Here is a 12,031-nt window from a genome sequence, read left to right as displayed (position 1 = left end):
TTAGTAGGTAAGATAAAGTCAATATGAGTAACCAGTATGATATAATTGCAAACACTGTTTTTAGATTATACCAACGAATCTGCTAGCCAGAGAGTGTTTTAAATACAGTGTCAGACCATATGTAGAGCCTTGTATTCCATTCTGGTTGTTGATTTTGAGGCCTATAGTCATGGAAGAGTGATCAGGAACTTGAGGGGGTGTAAAATATCGTGAGAAATGTTTGAAAGCAATTGGGAAGGAGGAGGGTGGTGAGGTGTATACATTAAAGTCAGTAGAGAGGAGATCCAATAACTGTACCCCTTTTACTCAAGTCCTGAGACAAGTTGACATATTTGTGTTGGGTCAGACAATAGAAAGATGGCCAGTAGGTGATAGAAGCAGAACTCAAAAGATTTCTTGATAAAATACATGTACAAATGAGGATGCAAAATATATGTGTACCGTTTAAAGAGTAGTTAGAATACTTGTGAAAATGTCCACCTGGCTTGAAAACTAGAAATATCAATCGCTAGTATCTTAGAAGCTCTTGTGTGCCTCTCCGTTGTTCTTATTTCATTTGTTTTTACAGATATATAATATCTCATTGTATGATTATGCCACAATTTATTCATCCTACTGTTAAACGATATTGGGTTTCTTTTTTTTTTTGTTATTAAGGCAATACATTATTAGTGTTCTGTACATGTCCTGATGTTTAAGTGCAAGAGTTTCTTTTATAGCAGTGGTTCTCAAAGAGTCTTCCTAGACCAAGAGCATCAGCATTACCTGGAACTTCTTAGAAATACAAATTCTCAGGTCTCAGTCCTCAAATTAGAAATTTTGGGGAAGAGTCAGCAATCTGTATTTAACAAATCCTACAGGTGATTCTGATGCATGTGTGAGAACCACTGTTTCAGAATATTGGTGCCAGGATAGAATTGCTGGGTCATGGAGTTACATATGCTCAACTTTTTTTTGAGAAATATCAAACAGTTTCAAAGTGGTTGTACCAATTTGTCTCTGCTATCAGTGGATGAGTCTTCCTACTAATGAGTCTTCAGCATCCTCATTTATGTTTGGTGTCATCTTATGTTTTAGGGTTCACAAATATAGGAAGTTTGAATGATATTTCCTGGTGGTCTTAATGTGCATTTCCCTCACTGTTAATGGGTTTGAGCCAATATATATCTCTTCATATATTTACGAGCCACTAATATTTTCTCATGGTTAAAATGCCTATTTGTGTCTTTGCCCACCTCTATTGAATTTCAAATTGATTTCTAGGACTTATTTATCTCCTCTGTTAATCTTTTGCCATTTTATATGCTGCAAACATCTAAGAGTTTTTAGCTTGTCTTTTTTTTTTAACTCTCTGTATTAGATCCTTTGTTGAACAGAGTTATTAATTTCAGCATTATTGAATTTATCAATATTTTCTTTTATGGTTAGTGCTATTTGTGTTTTAAGAAGTCCTTCCCTATCCTGAAGTCATCAAGACATATCCCCTCTATTGATTTATGAATTTTTATAATTTTGTCCTTTTCTTTCATTATGACCTTTCCTTGTGTTATGATGTAGGTATATAATTTTTTTCTTAATGAATAATTAATTGCCCCAGCACCTTTTATTAAAGATCCATCTTTTGCCCACTGATCTTTAAAGCCCAATCTGTCTTAAACCAACTTTTTATATATAGTATATAGGTCTGTTTCTGAGCTTTCTCTTCTGATCTATTCTGATCTATTTGTCTATTTCTATTCCAATACCATATTGTCTTTTCATTTTATAAAAAGTCAGTATCCAATCAGAATAACAATGGGCCATGTTGTTCTTAACCAGTGGCCCATTTACATTTTAGAATCCGTAAATTTTCGTGAAAAACTTCTCTGGGTTTTGCTTGGGATTGCATTGAATTTATAGATCAATTTAGGAAGAACAGACATGTTTATAACATTGAATCTTCTTATTCATGATTTTCTTCATTTAAGTCTTCTTCAATGTATTTCAATATAATTGTATACTTTTTCTGGAAAAGTCCTATATATCTTTTACTAAATTTATTCCTAGATACTTTGTAGTTTTTTATGCTATTGTAAATAGTATAATTTTTAAAATTACATTTGCTAACTGTGCTTGGGAATAGATATACAATTGACTTTCTATATTTTGTAGCTGTGACCTTTTTAGAACTCTCTCATTCTAATAATTTGTTGATTCCTTTTGGTTTTCTGTGTATAAATAACAACTTTTTTGTGTTTTCCTTTTCAGTCCTTTTACCTTTTATTTTCTTTGTTTTCTGCAGTAGTTAGGATCTCTAGTATGCTGAATACAAGTGATGATTGCAAGCATCCTTGTCTTGTTCTTATACTTAAAGGAAATATATTCAAAATTTCAATATTAAATAAGATGTTTGTTATATAGTTTTTACATATGCCTGATCTTAGATTTCAAGCCTATTTGGGTTTTTATGATGAAAAGGTATTACATTTTATCTAATGCTTTTTCTGCATTTATTGAGATGGCAGATGATTTTTTTTTCTTTTAATCTGTTAGTGTGGTGGATTAGAGTACTCAGGTTTTGTTTAATAAATCAAACTTGCATTCTTGGTACAAAACTTGGTCAGGATATGTATTTTTTTATATTGCTGGATTCACTTGTGTAATGTTTAAGATTTTATATCTGTGGGTCACAAGTGATATTAGTTTATGAGACTACATGATTTCTTAATCTGTTCTAGTCTGGTTTTGGTATTAAAGTTATGCTAGCCTCATAAAATGAGTAAAGAGCATTTCTCCTGTATGTTTATTTGAAAAGATGATATAAAATCACTTTGTCTTTTTCTTGGTAGAACTTGCCCATAAAGTCATCAATCAGCACCTGGCATTTTCTTTGTGGAAAGATTAACTTCTGATTTAAATTCTTTAAGGTTTATTGGATTGAATTATTCAAGTTTCTCTTGATTAAGTTTTGATATTTTGTATTTTTTAGTAATTTATCCATTTTATTTAAGTTTTCAAATTTACTCTTCTAAATATTTGTAGTATGTTCCTTATTTGTTTATTCTCTATGGTATCAGTCATTTTGTCCCCCTTTTTCTCTAACGGTATTATTCATTTGTACCTTTTCACTTCTCCTTCAGCCTTTTGTCTCTTACAAGTCTTCAAAGAAATTGGCTTTGTTTACCCTCATCTTTTGTATTTTTTTTCTGTTTCATTAGTTTTTATCTTCATAATGTCTTTTTTTTCCTCCTGTTATAAGAGTGCCTATTGGGCTTCCCTGGTGGCGCAGTGGTTGAGAGTCCGCCTGCCGATGCAGGGGACATGGGTTCGTGCCCCGGTCTGGGAAGATCCCACATGCCTCGGAGCGGCTGGGCCCGTGAGCCATGGCTGCTGAGCCTGCGCATCCAGAGCCTGTGCTCCGCAATGGGAGAGGCCACAACAGTGAGAGGCCTGCGTACCGCAAAAAAAAAAAAAAAAAAAAAAATAGAGTGCCTATTCATGAGCTGGGATATAATTTTTGTATCTGATAGGCAACATGACATTTCATTGTTTTAAATTTTCATTCCTTTATTTGTGATGTTGAACATATTTTAATAAAATACTAGCTAGCTACTTATAAATTTGATGTAAAATGTAAAAGAGAGCATCCAAGACTGAGGAAAATGTATTAAAGAAAAAAAACTTAGCGAGCTATGTTTAGGAAATGATATAGCACTTTGTACCATCTATATTATATGATACATTTCATTGTATTATGATTACTTGATTCTATGGCTTGAACTCTTAAAGGACAGCCACAAACTCATACTTATCTTTGAGTTCTAGACATTATTATATACATCTCTGAGTGTTGGACATTGCCTGACTCGATAACAAATGGCTGGCTGGCTGGACAGATGGTGGGTTAGGAAAACAAGATATATTAGATTAATATAGAGAGTGTTGACACTTTGTATGCAGAATAATAATGATTTTGAAACTTTATTCTATTGGCTTGAAGAGCCTTTAGAACAGGGCTCCTGCTTTGGTAATTGCTTCTCTTGTAGGTTCACTTGGTCTCTAGCCTTCAGAGAGATAGTGGAAATTGTGCTATTCTTTATCACAATGCTTGGGGGTGTGGGCCATGGAGGTCAGAATTAGGAAACGGGGATGGAATATATCAGTCATGGTTCAATCAGGGGAGCAGAACCTTTATGAGTTATGGGATAAGGGATTTATTATATAAATTAGACCTCAAGCAAAGTCTTATATGATAATATATTTATTATATAAAAAAGACCTTATGTAGTTCCAGCTTAGCAGGTTGGCACAGTACAAACCAACATGTAGAACTGCTAGGAGGATACTCCAAGAGTAGAGCAGAAGTTGAAGGTTATAACTTGGTTCTACATGGGAGGAAAAGAGGCCTAATTACAGTGATTAGGGGAAGAACTGAAGGGATAAAGACCTAGCGTGTTGAGTATGAGAGGGTAACCGTGACCATAGTGAACCCAGGTAATTGCCAAAGCACAAACTGTTTCTGATCAGTGGATATGATGTGCGTAGCCCTGGTGGAGAAGTCAGAATCTTATTGAATCCTACTTCCTATATGGACACTAATTCCTCATCCTCTCTTTAAATGGTGGTGGCCTTAGGAGTTCTACCCATGGCCTACTGCTTTTCTTCCTCAAAACGTTTTTTTTTTTTTTTTTTTATGGTACGCGGGCCTCTCACTGTCGTGGCCTCTCCCATTGCGGAGCATAGGCTCCGGACGCACAGGCTCAGCAGCCATGGCTCACGGGCCCAGCCGCTCCGCGGCAGGTGGGATCCTCCTGGACCGGGGCATGAACCCATGTTCCCTGCATCGGCAGGCGGACTCTCAACCACTGCGCCACCAGGGAAGCCTGGGTGAGTTTCTTACCTCTCTGAGATTCAGTGTCTCCATCTGTAAAATGGAGGTGATATTACTACCTACCTTGTAGGATTGTTATGAGGATTAAATGAACTAATACATGTCCTACAGGTGGTACATGACAAGTAGAGATAAGCAGGACTCAATTATGCTGGAATTAGAGCTGGAATTTGAACCCAGTCCTCCTGACTCTAGAGCTTGTACTCTACCCATTATGCTAATGTGCTCTTCTGCTGTTTCAGAAGTGGGAAGTGCTGCCAACAGTTTCACCTTTCTCAAAACAAATCTGATCATATAATTTCCTTGTTTAAAAACCCTCAGCAATTCTTTAATTCCAGTAAGACACTCCTTCACATGGGCCACAGCCATCACGTTTTGGTCTGCTTATCTATATTACCTCATTTCTGCCCTCTTCTTATAATGCTAATGCATGGCAACCCCAGCATATTTTTAATATCTGGAAATTTCCATGCTCTTTCATACCTCAGCACTTTTGCACACGTGATTCCTTCTGCTTGAAATGTGTTGTCTTCACTTCTGGAGAGCTCCTGATTGCCCTTTGAGATTCAGCTTAAACATTACCTCTTTTGTAAAACCGTCCTTAGCATATTCGATTTTGATGTGCCTGTCTCTATACTCTCAGAGAACTTACTGTGTTTTAATTATTTGCCAGTTTCCTATAGGCTGTGAACTTTTCGAAGGTACTCATCTTAATGGTCTTAAGTCCTAGCTCAGTACCTGACACAAGTGCTCAATAATTCACATGGAACCATTGAATACATTTTAAAAGAGTATGCATTCTGTTCCCATGGTAGTCTCCTACTTTAGTCCGTGGTAATGACTGCCTCTTGGTGTCAGGATTCTGTTAGCATTTTCCTTCTCTACTTACTGATCTACCTACATCTGTGATTTGTAGAGTCAGGGTATTAGTGTTGAGTGTGACCTGAGAGGCAGTGTCTTCCAGTACTCCATTAACTTAATTTATGTATTTCATCTTTAGATGTGCATAGCTGCATTTCCCATTGTGTCATATAGCCTCTCACCTTTCTTCTTGTGGGAACCTGTCTCTGTATCAGGCCAAGAAATCTCCCTTGATCTCCAGGAAAAGAAGTTCTTCCCTTTTTGTCAGTGACTTGCCAGGCTGTAGAGTATTAGGGAACCATGTTCCCAATACTGGCAGATTTTGTGGCCTTCATTCTTTCTAATATTGATCCTTCATGCTGAAGTGCTAGCTTATTTTTCTGTTTTCTCAAAATATTTGAACAAAAATGCTATTTTTTTCCTCAAATGAAACGTATCATTTAGGATCACTCTTCCTATAAGCCAGAATCACATTTTCAATTTCCCTGTCACTTTGTTGGTTTTCAGCACACCCTCAGCTCCTGGCAGATTTGCATTGACCAGGCAATCATGGGGAAATTCTCACAGAAAGTTGTGTGTGTATACATACATGTGGATGGTGGTGATGGAATGGGGAATAAGTGGCAAGATACAGGAGAAAGAAAACTGTTCTGTCCTGTTTACCCAACATGGGAGGCAGCATTATACGGAAGGAGAATTGGATTGTGGTTTTCTGCTCCCTAATTGTAACTTTCTTTTTCATTTAATTTCAGGAAATTATATATACAATAGTGTAAAATTGTAAAATTACAAAAAAGCTAACAGAAAAAAGAAAGCCTTATTTCCATTCCTGACCCCTAGTCCCTTTGCTGTAGTAACCGCTCCATTTTCTTACATTTTGTTCAAGAGATATTCTATGTATATATAAGCTTAGTGGCATATCACTTAAAATATACAAATAATACTGCTTTTATGCTCTTAGGTCTCTTGAACTTAGCATTAACTTTTAAAAATTCCTAGATGAAAATGCTAATACATACTCGACAGAACCCACAGGGATTTTGTTTGTGACAATCACTGAAGTAGTATTTGTGAACATGCTTGAAAATCATCAGGTATTTTACAAGTACAGGGTGGAGGGGAGGGATAGTGATGGAAGTAGCATTGTTCTCCACAAAGGACAGTGAGTCACGTGTGATCTGATTTGACAAGAGCAGTTCTGAATTGGCAGCAGGTCTGTTGTGTCAGCAGCATCCTGCCTAACTTTTGGGCATGTTTCCCTGCCTACAGGTCCTGTCCCTCTTTTGGCATGGTCTTGGGGTTTTCTGCATGGCTAATCAAGAGATTCCGCTTGCGCCTTAGTTGTCAGGTGTGTATTCACTTGAGATAAGCAGTGAAAGCTTGCCAGAGTGTGGGACACCTCTGCCCCCCTCCTTCACCCCTCCTCTTTGCTCTCTCTTCATGTTCAGGGAGTTGGTGCTGGAACTTGGCTGATGCAACAGTTTGAATCACCGTCCCTTCGTGCTGTGGGATCCATTCACTTTTAATTGGTAGTTGCTGGAATCATTTCTCCCTCCCTCATCCTAACTTCCTTTTTTAATTGGCTCTCAGGGGCCTCCAACTCCTACTTTAATCAACCAAAGCAGAGCTGCTGCAGAGAGTCTTAAACTGGTGCCTGGGGACCCTAGGTTTTTCTGTTATGACTCTCCTTCTTCAACTTTTTTTTCTAATCTGTTAAAACAACTTATCTTTGCATTAGGCCTGGGGGTATAGGGATCCTTAGAGCATTGGTTTCACTGAGGCAGCTTGAACAGCGCCAACTTATTCTAGATTTTATCAACTATTGTGTGTGGCCTGGAGCTTTTTGTTCCTGCTAGCAGAGAGGGAGATTTCTGGCTGAGGTGTCCAAAATGGGCCTGGTGAATGATGGGAGTAGAAGAAAAACTTATCATTTGAGGAGTGTGAGCCTTGACATTTTGGTGCACAGACTCCTCTATAGCAAAAAGCCTTGTGGAAAACTTGCTGTGTCTGCTTCTGTTTGTCACTGCCCAAAGGGGAAAAAAACACTAGTTGTACAGTTTTTGACAATGATCATTATTGGGTTACATTTTTTAAAAGTATTTTTATTTTATTTATTTAAAAATTTTTTGTTTATTTATTTATTTGGCTGCTTTGGGTCTTGGTTGCTGGGTGCAGGCTTTCTCGAGTTGTGTTGAGCGGGGGCTACTCTTCGTTGTGGTGCATGGGCTTCTCATTGCGGTGGTTTCTCTTGTGGAGCATGGGCTCTAGGCGTGTGGGCTTCAGTAGTTGTGGCACACAGGCTCAGTAGTTGTGGTTTGCAGGCTCTAGAGCGCAAGCTCAGTAGTTGTGACGCACGGGCTTAGTTGCTCCATGGCATGTGGGATCTTCCCAGAACAGGGCTCGAACCTGTGTCCTCTGCACTGGCAGGCGGGTTCTTAATCACTGTGCCACCAGAGAGACCCTAAAAGTATTTTTAAATAGGCTTATTTTTTAGGGCAGTTTTAGGTTCACAGCAAGATTGAGGGGAAAGTACGGAGAGTTCCCATATACATTTTGCCCCCCCACACACACACTCTTGTTTCCCCACCATCAACATCCTGCATCCGAAGGGTGCATTTGTTACAGTCAATGAACTCACACTGACACATCATTATCACCCAAAGTCCACAGATTACATTAAGGTTCACTCTTGATGTTGTACATTCTATGGGTTTTGACAAATGTATGATGACTTGTACCCACCATTATAGTATCATACAGAGTAGTTTCACTGCCTTAAAAATCCTGTGTGCTCCACCTATTCATTCTTTCCTTCTCTCCTAGCCCTTGACAACCACTGATCTTTTTACTGTTTCCATAGTTTTGCCTTTTCCATAAAGTCATATACTTGGAATCATAAGAGTATGTAGCCTTTTCAGGTTGGCTTCTTGGGTTATATTTTTAAATGACATTTAAAAATCATTTTTAGTATGGTTTTAAAGTTATGATATAGAATAAATATATCTCTGGCAAACACAAGCACATTTGTGTGACCTCTTTTTGAACAAATGGATAATGCTAAAGGAAATTGTCCTTGTACAAGTTCACGTTTGGAGAAGCAATGCAATAGTAGACTTGGCTTTGAGTGCCTTATTACCAACACTCTTTGACCACACCACAATTATTGTCCAGGTTGGAAAACACTTGTCTGAGGGTTGAATTGTGACTTTTATACCAAATGATAGGGTAGCTGTTATCCTACAGATAAATTTGCTTACAAGGCTATGTCTTGAGACAAGACCAAGAAAGACACAGAAATCTGTCTATACTTTCAACAGTGTTCATTGAGAACTGCATTCTAGATAAAGCAACCATATGTATATATTTGTTATCACTATGTAATATATAAGTGATTTGTAAATTATTATATATATCTCCCAAGAGATTGTGAACTCTTCTGTGTCTTTCTAGAATGTGTCCCTAACTCTACCATGGTGTCTACTTATAGTACACACAATAAATATTGAATGAGTAAACATTCTGATGTTGATTACAATTCTCTGAACACATTTTGTTGTTGTTGTTTATATTTAGAAGATCAGGTTCTCACATTTTTTAAAGAGGTTCAGGGATCATTTTCTTTTTTTTTCTTTTTTTTTTTTTTGCGGTTCGCGGGCCTCTCACTGTTGTGGCCTCTCTCACATGTTTTTTCATGTATTTTACATGTTTATATGGATAGAGAAGGTAAACAAAATGACTACATAGTCCTGCTTATCTTTGGTCAGGGCAGGGTGGCTGTAGAAGATGTTAACCAGAATTCCATCAGATGAATGTAGAAGTAGATCCAGAATGCTGGGATTTGAGGGTATGACCCCACTAGATGTGAGAGTATGTGGTTTACCAGTGTGGTCAGGGAAAACTATGCATCCCAGGAGATTATGAATCTTAGTCAGGGTGTAAGCCTACCAGTCTTTTCGCCCTGTCCAGCTTTGCTTCTCTTTGTGCTTCTTCCCTGGCGCAGGCCATTTCCTCTGCCCTGCCAGGTGGTTGAACAGTTGGGAGGGAGGGCTATACCTTTTCTTTTATTTACTTGCTTATTGCTGTAGCCCAATTCATAATATGGCAAGCAAAGAGGAGGTCTCTTTTACTTCTTCACTGGTTTCTGCTAGACTCAGTTCCTGATTAAGTTCATAAATGTTGACTGAACACCTACTCTAGTATTGGATATAGCAATATGAGTGTTTTAAGATGAATAGGGTCATACAGCTAATGAATGGTAAATCTGGGCTTAATCTGGGTCTACTGACACTAAGTTTACTGCTTCTGACACTATACCAGGCTGTTTTGTGGGGTTCTTTTGTCAAAGTAAGAAAGTGAAAGGAATTATGTGTTCTTATTTAAACCCAGGAAGAGATCATGCAGGAAGGACTAAAATTCTAATAGTTAAGGTTAGTGTGTAGAGTGCCTATTCTTTTTAGGTGATTAGATTTAATTTTGAAATTAGTTTTTCATATACTTAATGTTTATACTTGCCTGTTTTAAAGAAAAATGTATAATTGAGGATAAAACTGTGTTAATCCATTAATCCAAGTAAAGCACTTCTGTTGGATGTCTAGTTGCTCAAATACAAGGACATAACTAGTGTGATAGTTTATTTTAACATTAGTTATCCTCCAAGTCTCTAGGAAGAAATAAGCAGCCAAAGTCAAACCTTAAAATGAGGGCATATGTTATTATAAGAAATATGAGAAAAATATTATTAAACCGAGGAAGACATTGAGTTAGTGGTTATAGTAAGTACTGTTATCAAGCATAGAGATGATTGCCTGGGAACAGAGTGTTTAAAGAGCTGAGGAGAAAAAAGAATCAGCATAATATTGACAGGTTGTATTGATGTAGAACCAACTTTCTAGAGTTCATAAAGTTTCAAAGCTATAAATATATTCATCTTCTTGAACAATTCTGGGAAGAGGAACTAAATTAGAGTAACTAAATTTCCACAAGGTGTTATGGAGAATTATTGGCTGAACAGATTTGCTGTCCCTTAAGGCAATGCTTGGAAAATGATACATAAGAAAATGATGTTTGTCTGACAGTAGAATAAACATGAAGGAATTTGGAGGCATCTCTATAGATTTTGGTGAAAAATTCATTATTTTATTTATGTTCTAAGAAAAAATATGTAATATGATTAAAATTATAACAAATTAAAATATAGCAAATACTGAATTTCCATAACATTTCTAAATAATATATTTTCCAAGTTTTAAATGAAAACTTTGAGTTTGTTTCTGTGTATGGAACTTTAAAATATGGAACTTTACAATATTAGTGGGGTTTTTTGGTTTTTTTTGTGGTACACGGGCCTCTCACCGTTGTGGCCTCTCCTGTTGTGGAGCATAGGCTCCGGACACGCAGCCTCAGCGGCCATGGCTCATGGGCCCAGCCGCTCCGCAGCATGTGGGATCTTCGCGGACCGGGGCACGAACCCGTGTCCCCTGCATTGGCAGGTGGACTCTCAACCACTGCACCACCAGGGAAGTCCGGTAAGTCATTTTAAAAAATAAACTTTTTATTTTGGAATACTTTTAGATTTACAGAAGTTTCAAAGATAATTACAAAGAATTCCAGTGTATCCGTCACCCAATTTCTCCCATGGTTAACATCTTACGTAGTACATTTGTTAAAACTAAGAAACCATTATTGGTGTGTTACTAGTAACAGAACTCTGTTATTTGGACTCCACTAGCTTTCCATTAATGTCCTTTCTTTGTTACAAGATCCAGTCCAGGGTACCACATTACATTTAGTTGTCATCCCTCTCCAGTCCCCTCTGAGTCTGTGGCAGTTTCTAAGTTTTTCATGACCTTGACAGTCTTGAGGAGTACTGGGCATGGTTTCTTGTAGAATGGCCCTCAATCTAGGTTTAATGTTTTTCCTCATGGTTAGACTGTGATTATGGGTTTTAGGGAAAGATACCACAAAAGTAACATGCCCTTCTTGTCATATCATATCAGGGGACAAGGTATCCATATGATACCACTGGTGATGTTAACCTTCATCACTTGGTTGATGTTGTGTTTGCCAGGTTTCTCCACTGTAAAGTTACTTTTTTCCCCCTTTCCCTAATATTCTTTGGAAGCAAGTCACTAAGTCTAGGCCACCTTCAGAAAAAGGGGATTAAGCTCTACCTCCTGGAGGAGGGAATATCTATCTATATTATTTGGAATTCTTCTGTAAGGAAAATTTGTCTCTTTCCCCTAATTTATTTATTTTTTCAATCATTTATTTATTTCAGTATGGACTCATGTATATTTACAG

Source organism: Mesoplodon bidens, assembly GCF_964165515.1.
Source record: "Mesoplodon bidens genome assembly, chromosome: 3".
NCBI classification, from domain to species: domain Eukaryota; kingdom Metazoa; phylum Chordata; class Mammalia; order Artiodactyla; family Ziphiidae; genus Mesoplodon; species Mesoplodon bidens.
This window is presented reverse-complemented; position numbering follows the sequence as displayed.